The sequence below is a fragment of the Pinus tabuliformis genome, chromosome 7 (assembly GCF_031772625.1).
Source record: "Pinus tabuliformis cultivar Carrire ecotype Pingquan chromosome 7, CPIR1, whole genome shotgun sequence".
Classification (NCBI taxonomy): Eukaryota; Viridiplantae; Streptophyta; class Pinopsida; order Pinales; family Pinaceae; genus Pinus; species Pinus tabuliformis.
The window spans coordinates 163,471,144-163,483,521 of NC_142293.1; the positions used below are offsets into that span (position 1 = coordinate 163,471,144).

At 39.4% G+C, this 12,378-nt stretch overlaps 1 pseudogene; it reads right to left on the reverse strand.

Moving 5' to 3' along the window:
* Positions 1-1,991: 1,991 nt before the first annotated feature.
* On the reverse strand, positions 1,992-12,149 carry LOC149246348 (RNA-binding KH domain-containing protein RCF3-like; annotated as a pseudogene).
* Between the last annotated feature and the right edge of the window lie 229 nt (positions 12,150-12,378).

Here is a 12,378-nt window from a genome sequence, read left to right on the forward strand (position 1 = left end):
TCCTCCAGCCAAAACTAGAGCGCCAGAAATTCTAGCACTGCAAACTTCTCTAAATGAGGAAAGAAGCAAGAAGAGAGACAGAGAAGAGCCCACACCTATTAGTGGACCTACTGAACAACCAGGAGCAAAGAGACAAAGACTGAATCCTCTGTCAGAAGAGGAAATTATTGAAGAAACGACAGATAGTCTAAGAGGTGAGAGGGTAGTTAGCCAGCAGACATCCCCAGTGATAGAAACATCAACTAGCTCCCATAGGCATGAGTTAGAAAGGAAACACAGTGTAGAGGTGTCATCCACAAGGCCACAAAGCAAACAGGCCTCAGACATTAAGAAAACTTTCATAGAGATAAAGGCCACGAATGATACCGTGAGAATTGAAATCTATAATCAATACTTGAAAATGGCCCCCTCAACCCAACAAAGATTGAGGTCTGCCTATGACATTAAAGAAGGAAAAATGTTAATGAGTTATTTTAAGCCAAAGGTACAGCAACCCCAGTTGGCAGCAGATTACATCAGAACAAACTTAGAGGTCCTAGCCAAAGACATTCATCCACTGGACCAAATTGAACTTCACAAACAGACTGGGGAAATAGTTTATTCCACACTAACTAACAAAGAAATGTTGGCCCACCAGTTATCTTAGTGCTCAAATCTGCCTTAGGCTGAAGCAAGGCATGATTCAAGATAACACCATACCACTCTCAACCTCGTAGCTAGCCTACGAGGACAAGAGAGGGTTCTCTCCTTGTCAACTCAGTAAAAATACACGATAGGGTCTGAGATGACTTAAAATAAGAACTGATTTTAGGCTAGGTAAATAAATATGAAAGAGGTATATTGATGAATGACTGAGTTTCTAGGTTGTGTGGGACAAGGACATCATGAGTAGAGATTTAACCAAAGGCACGGGATATTTCATAAGGCGAGATAGGCATGAGGTTTTAGCAAACAAATTGAATTTAAATGAGGTGAAAAGACTATTTAAGAAAGCTGAAAAGGGCATTAATGTATGAATCCTTTCCAGTAAGAAGAAAACACATAAAATCTGAATACTTCCTCAAGGCAGAGCAATGACTGAATTCCACCTTTCTCACTTAAAAGTATTCAACTTGAAATGGTCATGAATGAATGGCGAAACATGACAAAGACATATGAAACATAAAGGAAGAAACACATGCTAAATTCATACCGCAAGAATCTTATAAATCAGAGCTGCACCATTTAATTAATCCTCTGTCAAAATTGTACAGTGATAGTGTTGGGTTTTTCCTCCCACACTTTTTCTCAGAACTCCCACCCTCCAAATGATTTTTTCCATACGATAAATAAACTCTACCATCAGGAAACGGATCGACCCAAAGTGAGGATTGTTTAATCATTATTGACAGAAATGAAAATCCAACCATCAATAACTAAAACATCATTACATTTTGATTTTCTCTGATGACCAATTAAAAGGACAACACTGCAGCGTGGGTCCCATGAAATCGTGACTAAAGCCAAAATCAAATCCTATTCCTTTGCTAAATTTTTAGCCTAGAATCATGTAGGCGCTGATTTTAGGCCTGAGAATTCTACTTCTTGAATGCCACTTTGCGCATTCCTGCACAACCGCCTTCAAATTTCTCGAGATGTGTTTGCCACTTTAGAGAAATTAGGAAAAGGTATCTAATATTTTAATGCTAAAATATGGGTAAATCCACCACGTGTTCTTTAAATCTGAAGATGAAACGAATGCCCAAGTATGGTAAAGTAACAACTGCAGCACAAACATGATACATAAAGAATTCTGTTGCAAGACCCCTGCTTCTTAATGTTTGAGTGTCCTGAGCAAAAAATTCTATAAGATAAGGACCGACCTTCAAGCTGTTGCAAAATCTGATTGACATTATGTGACTTGACCAATGCCTGATGTTTTCCAATAGCACTAAAGTTCACGGACCCATAACATTTCATGCGCTTCATCATAAAATCTGTTCATTAGCATATTAACGAAATAAAGGTTTGCTGTTGACAATGGTTGCTTGAATCAAGCATTGGGCTGCATTTGTTTGCTCTGGAGTGCCTGAAATTTCAATCAATCCTTCAGATGTTCCTGGTCTGACTTCAAGAGGATTCACTTTGGCACCAGAAAATTGCTGAGTTTTAACAATACCATTCCCAAACTTTCCTAGAATGGCTACAATTGCGTGTTCTGGTATTTCAACTTCAACTATAGTTTTTGTGATAAGCCCACCAGTAGCTCTTCCAAATCCAGTAGAACCCCCTTGACGAAGAATTGGCTCCTCAAACTCAGAGGAATTGCCAACACTGCCTATATCCTGATTTGACTTTGAAGACTGCATAGTCAGATAGCTTGATGATGAATGACCACCACCTTGAAACGCCATGCTAGAAGAGAAATATCTACCAGGAGAGCCCTGCTCGGTCCTTTCTTTACCACTTAATGATGCCAGAGATGAAGAAACCAAAGCGCCAGTACTGGACCTTTCATGGTTTAAATTTTCCCGCAGTTTTGGAGTTATCTGAACTAAAGCTTCTTGCGCAACCCTTATATCACCTACAACCTGAATCAACTCATTAGTTTCCAAAGTAGACCAAGGAAGGTCTTCTCTTGGTAATATTCTAATATTCACATCTTTTGTCTGCCTTATTTCAGAAATCACTGTATCACCCCTGTCTATAGCCAAGGCTCTTCCAACATAGTTGAAGAACTGGGAGGTTCAATCCGCTGAGGCTTTTCAAATTGCTCCTTCAGCACTGGAGTCTATAGCTAGGCAACCTGTTTCAAAGCATCCACAATCTCTGGAATCTCAGAAAGAAGTTCATCAATGATATCCAATGCAGTGGGCAAACTGGGAACAGAGGATCGATCCAAACCAAGTCGAGCATAAGGGCGCAAGCGAAACTTCAGTAAGTTAGCAGCAGGAATGATACCATGAACCTGGTTCATTTAACCAAAAGCCCCTTCTGACTTGTTTGCAACATTGAGAGAATGAAAACCAGGAAGAGGGAAAAGTTGTGGGCAAATGAAATTAAGCCGTGTTGAAATTCTTGCACTAGACTTTAGAATTGGAAATTCCATGTTATTTTCTTCATGTCGAGCCATAATGTGTTCAGCATCCCCAAATTTCGACATCCATTGCACATATTCGGGATATTTAGTGACAGAAGCAGGTGTGAAATGAAAAACATAATTCCCTTGTTTCTGAAAGTCCTTAGATGCATTGTTTGGGCTAGGAAAATAATTCCTAAAAGCAGGTGCAGAGAGCAAATCTGGCAAATGTGAAATAGAAGGGCAATCAATGAGGATGATAATAGGACCAGGGGATGATGGCCCTGTCACATCACCTGGATGTACCATACCATAACCATTGTCTGACATCACAGACTTTCCAAGCTGCAGCTCCCAATACTTAGGCCCTGGCTTTAGCCCCAGTGCTTGAGCCTTTGAGGGATCAAATTTTCCTTTGATATCAGGAAATTCATAGATGTATACTACAAAAATATCACCAGGCTTATATCTCGCCTGGATTCCCGAGGATTTTTTTTTTTTTTTCCAGTTTCAGATAACCTATCTGATCCTAAACGAGGACGCTTTTGAGATAAATTTGCACTTTCCTCTTCATCTTTACTATCAACCTCCTTGGAAATCTGTATACTGTTCTTTAGTTCCCCGCAACTTCCTACAACATTAGGAAATATAATAACAACATATATCTACACAATCTCATCTTTAACAAGTATAATTGATTTTGTTGATATGCTTCCATTTGAATTGTGATTCACTACCCTCTCTTCCGATACATGCCCTTGACCAAACTATTGGTGTGAACAAAAGCAGAATTTGGAATAAATGACCGCATTGCACCAGTTAAAAATTCTAAATCTGATGGACTACAGATGTCAACTGTCATTCCATCATCCCCTCTACCAGCCATCGTCAGGAGAAGACTTGGAATGGCACCCGCATTTTCTGAGCAAACCCGTGTAAGAAATATGTGATCTAGGAGCCTTGTGGTGATAACACCACCCTTGTCTCGTCCCCAGTCCATAATTTTATTTTGAATGTGCAGTAAAGTTTCCTGGGCAGGAGACAGACTGTCACTGGGAACCTAATTTGACGATATTATAATAATGCGCTCATTAGACCGTGGAACAGAATCAGTAGCTCTGATGTTCACACCAATGTCTTCACGCATGCGTTTAATAATACTACCACCCTTCCCAATTACACTACCAATTTTCTTATTTGGACATAAAACACGAAAAACTAGCTCTTCCACAGATGAAGATGACCCATGATCAGCCAGATGAGACCCTCTACTTTCAAAAACATATGTCCAGAACTTGCAGACGAGAGTGTGGCATTGAATTAGCATAGCCATCGAGGGGACATGATGCCATGATTATCAAATCTGAGCAAATCCTGAGCAATTTGTAGCAAGGATTAGTAGTTTCAAGCCTTTCAACTATATGCACCGCGCAGCATACCCAGTGCGCTGCGCCCTCCATGTGCGTTGTGCCTGTGTAAATTAACGCTGCGCTTATTCTCCCAGTGCACCGCGCCCAATTTCAATGCGTCGCGCTCTGACACCAACACACAGTCACGACCCTTTCAAACACTACTTTCTCTTCAAACTTCAAATTTGACCTTTCTCTTGAATTTTTCTAATGGCACTTGTTGCAAAGGAATAAATAGCTTTGAAATATCTTGATGAGAGATGGTTTAAATTTTTACTTCTTCAAAACCCCCTTCATAACGTTTTTGACTATGGCACTTTGTCATTTAATGAAACTCTGTCTTTTGGCTTTCTCAATGATTTTCTGGACTCCAAATGATGAAATTGGTTGATTTTTTGCAGGGATATAGGAATATATTGACTAAGGAAGACCAAGGCCTACTTTTGAAATATTTTATGGAGGAAAGATACAAGTATTTTATTACAAAAACAAATTTGATAATTTCCTATTCAAAACAGAGTTTTGAACAAGAAATGTCCTCAAATATGCTTGATGATGAAATTTTGAACTGAGAACTTCTTTGGAAACCATCATCATGGCCTGTGCGCATTTATTAAACATGTCAAAAGACTAAACCCTAAACTCAAAAACTAAAAGATTCTTTTTGACCAAAATAATCATCTATGACTGTGAATGACATGAACTAAGTTTTGATGAATATAGAGAAATTTTAACCAGCCCGACAGGTACAAGAATAAGGGAAACAAGAAAACCAAGCCCTTCTGTCAAAGAATGGCATGCCCCTAGCGGAATGCAATGAAGTGAATCGAGGGAGACACCTAAAAATGAATATGCAAAAAGAGTTTTGATCTCTGACGGAGGACTGACAAGACCGACTCTAACATTGGCTCCAATGGGGATGGTAGCTCCATGGAGGTGCCAAGAACTGCAGATCTTTGGGTGAGCATACAGTGCCTTAGTCCATTGGGCTATGGAGTCAAAACACGGAAACTGACATTATGCATATGAACTCTAACCTAAGACTAAAACTGAAAACCATAATAAAACCAAACATGACTAAATCCTAACTGACAAACTGGAAGGATGCTCATATTTGAGCTTATTCATCAAACCTACCCTAATTACTCTTTCCACCACCCGATCAAGTGAAATGGAACAGCCAATGCAACCATGTAAGCATCATGGCTGGTATTTGATCTCTTCCCAAATGCTTTCTGATGCGCGTGAAAAGGGAAGAATCGAAAGGCAACTCCCATGGAAACTTGGAATCAAGTTCACTGCTAGTAAACTTGCAAAGCATGAATTGGCTGGATGACTTCAAGAATACTGCAAAAGGATCTTCATAAGCATCGCTATTGATTTCTATGAACACATTACTACTCTGGTCCAAGTAACCATCATAGTTGGATATTAAGATTTTTCTCACATCTGCACTGTCTATCTTTGATGATTGGAGCAAGCTGTCAAAAGGATCCTGAATTTCGTGAATAACCAAACTTTGTTGCTAATTCCAAACAGAACACAGGCCTCCTTTATCAAACTCCTCATATGACTGCAAACCTTGGTATGGACTATGAAATGAGCAATCTGTTAAACAAGACAATGAAGGTGACCTTTGAAACAGATTATTATCAACATTGTCTTTTGTCACATGGTTGGCTTATAGGGAAGAATTTTTGTAGCAAACAGAATTTAACACATGAGCAAAAGGATCATCAAAAACTGAAGGAGACTGCTGCGATGTATCTATTGAAACTGTATGACATCCTATTGGTTGTTCATATTTTTCTTTAGAGATATTACGAAGATTCTTCCTTAAAAACTAAAATGCCTCGAAGCAAAAGGGTACTGAATCCTCTTGCACCATTAAATCGTGTATTTCAGCTGCCACACCTTTACCTGTAATCAGGCCTTCAATTATGTTTGGTGGCTGCAAATTTGGTGCTAGAGAGGGTTTTATATCCAAAATGATCTTGTCAATCATTTCCGGGGAATATTTCTTATCAACGACTTGCTCAAGAATTTCACCATCTGTCTCGTCCTCAACATTAAAATTGAGAGATTGTTGATTTCCTACAAACTGTTCATTTGAAAATTTACTATGCAATTTACCTCTCAAAAACTGAAATGATTCAAAACAGAAAGGTAAGGAATCTCCTTGTTTCATTTGATCGCATGTGCCAGCTTCAATGTCCTCATCTGCAACTTGACAATTAATGACATCTGGGGGTTGGAAATCTGAATATGAAAAGTCTGGCACTGAGTTTTCATCGCCCTCAAGAGGATCCAAATCAAGACTAGTCGACAACTAATTTCTGATTGCACGGAAATTTTCTTTGATGAACTGACATGAATCAAAGAAAAAAGGTAAAGATCCTTCACTTACTTCCCAACTTGCTACACTTTCCTCGTCATTGTCATAGCTGATATGCATCGGTTGGTCACCGTACTCGAGCTGCTGTGAGTGAACTTCCTCATCCCATAAACTAGCTGTTGATTTGTTTGCAAGATTAGCTTCTGTCTGGAGAACATAATCATCATCATCATACTGATCAAACTGAGGCAAATCATTAGTATAAAACACATCCTCAAGCATACATGTCATATCAGCAGGTCTTTCTTTTCCCAGATGATCTACAAAATAATCCTTATGACAACTGAGGTAAGAAACAAAATGTTTTGGATCATCAACTTGTTCATGAACATCATTTTCATCTTTTGCAGCCATTTTCTGCACCATCTCTTCTATTGCACTTACCAAAATGTCAAGCTTTTCCTCTGAAGGTGTCGTTTTCTCTGGACCCTCATTTTTCATCTCTTCTTCCTTCAGCCTTGCCCTTCTGATCAGCAAGTGAGCCTCTACATTTACTGCACTATTCTACATCTCTTCAAGTGTTGCGACATTCTTTTCTCTCAGCTGAAACTCCATTTCCAGATCAAAGGCACCCGGGTAGTGCAAGAGAGAAAATCTAGGAGGAGGTCTTATATCAACCGGAATTGAATAATAAACTTGATTAAATTTGGCTGAAAACTATTGTACTATCTCGCCTGGCTGTCTTTTCAGTTTGTTATACTCTTTTACAATAAGGAAAAGGTTTTGTTCGATCATCCACTCGTTGAGAAAAATTTTGACGAACTGCTAGAAATATGAGATGGTTGCATCAGGCAGGGCTTTGAACCAACTCTTGACTTTGCCTCGCAAAGAAAGAGCAAAAAGCCTTATACTGACATCTTCTTCATCAATTTCAAAAAGGTCTAGAAACGTCTCAACATTCTGCACATGTTGCTCAACATTGACATTCTTACATTCACCGTCAAATCTTGGCAAGTATAGATCATTGTTTTTGGGGAAAGCATGAAGAACAGAAGGTAAAACAAGAGGTTTATACCTATTTGGGATATAACAGCTATAGGAATATATACAAGAGCTATGGGATCAATTTTTTTTTTCTTTAGGCTCATCACTTTGCAGAAAATCATCATAAGATGTAGGAAAAGTAAGGAGGCCAGGATCAAAGGGAAACTTAGTATTTATGCTTTTTGAATGGGTCGATTGAAGATTTTGATCACCTTGATCATACAACAAGTTTTGAAAAACTTTCAGGACAACTTCAAGAACATCAAAGAAGTAATTCACAAGAAAGCAGAGTAGGTCCTGAATACCATTCCACTTTGGATACCCGAACTTTGTGTAAGATCCTTCCATTTTCACAGAGAAAGAGTTAGTCCTCCAGTGGAGTCACCATGAAGCACCAATTGTTGGATTCTTCAGTGAATGGAGTCACCACATGAATGATTTCAACTGTCTTCTGTCTGATCATTGTCCACCATCAACCATCAGATTTGAACTTAATACATGTACTGGGGCAAGACAATCTTCAAGCAAACCATTTTCATCCCCAGTATGGTTGCCACTATGTTAGTACTCAAATCTGCCTTAGGCTGAAGGAAGGTAAGATTCAAGATAACACCATACCACGCTCAACCTCGTAGTTAGCCCTACGAGGACATGAGAGGGCTCTCTCCGGGTCAACTCAGTTAAAATACTCAATAGGGTCTGAGATGACTTAAAATAAGAACTGATTTTAGGCTAGGTAAATAAATATGAAAGAGGTATATTGATGGATGACTGAGTTTCTAGGCTGTGTGGGACAAGGACAACATGAGTAGAGATTTAACCAAAGGCATAGGATATTTCATAAGGTGAGATAGGCATGAAGTTTTAGAAAACAAATTGAATTTAAATGAGGTGAAAAGACTGTTTAAGAATGCTAAAAAGTGAATTCATGTATGAATCCTTTCTAGTAAGAAGAAAACACATAAAATTTGAATACTTCCTCAAGGCAGAGCAATGACTGAATTCCACCTTTCTCACTTAAAAGTATTCAGCTGGAAACGATCATGAATGAATGGCGAAACGTAACAAAGACATATGAAACATAAAGGAAGAAACACACGCTAAATTCATACCGCAAGAATCTTATAAATCAGAGATGCACCATTTAATTAATCCTCTGTCAAAATTGTACAGTGATAGTGTTTGGTTTTTCCTCCCACACGTTCTCTCAGAACTCCTACGCTTGAAATGAATTTTTCCATGCAATAAATAAAGTCTGCCATCAGGAAATGGATCGACCCAAAGTGAGGATTATTTAATCATTACTGACAGAAATGAAAAGACAACCATCAGTAACTGAAACAACGTTACATTTTGATTTTCTCCGATGACCAATTCAAATGACAGACACTGCAGCGTGGGTCCCATGAAATTGTGACTAAAGCCAAAATCGAATCCTATTCCTTTGCTAAATTTTTAGCCTAGAATCATGTAGGCGCTGATTTTAGGCCTGAGAATTCTACTTCTTGAATGCCACTTTGTGCATTCCTGCACAAATGCCCTCAAATTTCTGGAGATGCGTTTGCCACTTTAAAGAAATTAGGAAAAGGTCTCCAATATTTTAATGCTAAAATATGGGTAAATCCACCACATGTTCTTTAAATCTGAAGATGAATCGAATGCCCAAGTATGGCAAAGTAACAACTGCGGCACGAGCATGATACATAAAGAATTCTATTGCAAGACCCTTGATTCTTAATGTTTAAGTGTCCCGAGAAAAAAATTCTGTAAGATAAGGACCGGCCTTCAAGCTGTTGCAAAAGATGATTGACATTATGGGACTTGACCAATGCCTGATGTTTTCCAATAGCACTAAATTTCACAGGCCCATAACATTTCATGCGCTTCATCATAAAATTTGTTCATTGGCATATTAATGAAATAAAGGTTTGCTATTGACAATGGTTGCTTGAATCAAGCATTGGGCTGAATTTGTTTACTCTCGAGTGCCTGAAATTTCAATCAATCCTTCAGATGTTCCTGGTCTGACTTCAAGAGGATTCACTTTGGCACCAGAAACCTGCTGAGTTTTAACAATACCATTCCCAGACTTTCCTAGAATGGCTGCAATTGCGCGTTCTGGTATTACAAATTCAACTATAGTTTTTTTTATAAGCCCACCAACAGCTCTTTCAAATCCATCAGAACCCCCTTGACGAAGAATTGGCTCCTCAAACTTAGAGGAATTGCAACACTGCCTATATCCCGATTTGACTTTGAAGACTGCATAGTCAGATAGCCTGATGATGAATGACCACCACCTTGAAATGCCATGCTAGAAGAGAAATATCTCCCAGGAGAGCCCTGCTCGATCCTTTCTTTACTACTTAATGATGCCAGAGATGAAGAAACCAAAGCGCCAGTACTGGACCTTTCATGGTTTAAATTTTCCCGCAGTTTTGGAGTTATCTGAACTAAAGCTTCTCGCGCAACCCTTATATCACCTACAATCTGAATCAACTCATTAGTTTCCAAAGCAGACCGAGGAAGGTCTTCTCTTGGTAATATTCTAATATTCGCATCTGTTGTCCGCCTTATTTCAGAAATCACTGTACCACCCCTGTCTGTAGCCAAGGCTCTTCCAACATAGTTGAAGAACTGGGAGGTTCAATCAGCTGAGGCTTTTCACATTGCTCCTTTAGCAATGGAGTCCACAGTTGGGCAATCTGTTTCAAAGCATCCACAATCTCTCGAATCTCAGAAAGCATTTCATTAATGATATCCGATGTAGTGGGAACACTGGGAACAGAGGATCAATCCAAACCAAGTCAAGCAAAAGGGCGCAAGTGAAACTTCAGTAAGTTAGCAGCAGCAATGATACCATGAACCTAGTTCATTTGACCAGAAGCCCCTTCCGACTTGTTTGCAACATTGAGAGAACAAAAACTATGAACAGGGAAAAGTTATGGGCAAAGGAAATTAAGCCGTGTTGAAATTCTTGCATTGGACTTTAGAATTGGAAATTCCATGTTCTTTTCTTCATGTCCAGCCATAATGTGTTCAGCATCCCCAAATTTTGACATCCATTGCACATATTCTGGATATTTAGTGACAGAAGCAGGTGTGAGATGAACAACACAATTCACTTGTTTCTGAAAGTTCTCAGATGCATTGTCGGCGCCTGGAAAATAATTCCTAAAAGCAGGTGCAGAGAGAAAATCTGGAAAATGTGAAATAGAAGGGCAATCAACAAGGAGGATAATAGGACCAGGGGATGATGGCCCCGTCACATCACCTGGATGTACCATTCCATTCCCATTGTCTGACATCACAGACTTTCCAAGCTGCAGCTCCCGATACTTAGGCCCTGGCTTTAACCCCAGTGCTTGAGCCTTTGAGGGATCAAATTTTCCTTTGATATCAGGCAATTCACAGATGTATACTACAGCAATATCACCAGGCTTATATCTCGCCTGGATTCCCGAGTTAGTTTTTTTAGTTTCAGATAACCTATCTGATCCTAAACGAGGACGCTTTTGAGATAAATTTGCACTTTCCTCTTCATCTTTACTATCAACCTCCTTGGAAATCTGTATACTGTTCTTTAGTTCCCCGCAGCTTCCTACAGCATTAGGAAATAGAATAACAACAGATATATGCACAATCTCATCTTTAACAAGTATAATTGAGTTTGTTGATTTTCTTCCATTTGAATTTTTATTCATTGCCCTCCCTTCCGAGACATGCCCTGGACCAAACAATTGGTGTGAAATAAAGCAGAATTTGGAATAAATGACCGCATTGCACCAGTTAAAAATTCTAAATCTGATGGACCACAAATGTCAACTATCATTCCATCATCCCCTCTGCCAGCCATCGTCAGGAGAAGACATGGAATGCCACCTGCAGTTTCTAAGCAAACTCGTGTAAGAAATATGTGATCTAGAAGCCTTGTGGTGATAACACCACCCTTGTCTCATCCCCAGTCCACAATTTGATTTTGAATGTGCAGTAAAGCTTCCTGCGCAAGAGACAGACTATCATTGGGAACCTGATTTGATGATATTATAATAATGTGCTCATCAGATCCTGAAACAGAATCAATAGCTCTGATGTTCACACCAATGTCTTCATGCATGCATTTAATAATACTACCACCCTTCCCAATTACACTACCAATTTTCTTATTTGGACATAAAACATGAAAAACTAGCTATTCCACAGATGAAGAGGACCCACGATCAGTCGGATGAGACCCTCTACTTTCAAAAACATATGTCCAGAACATGCAGACGAGAGTATGGCATTGAATTGGCATAGACATCGAGGGGACATGCTGCCATGATTATCAAATCCGAGCAAGTTCTGAGTGATTTGTAGCAAGGATTAGCCGTTTCAAGCCTTTCAACTGTGTGCGCCGTGCAGCATACCCAGTACGCGGCGCCCTCCATGTGCGTCGCGCCTGTGTAAATTAACACTGCGCTTATTCTCCCAGTGCATCATGTACTCCATGTGCGCGTGCCCAATTTCAATGTGTCACGCTCTGACACGAA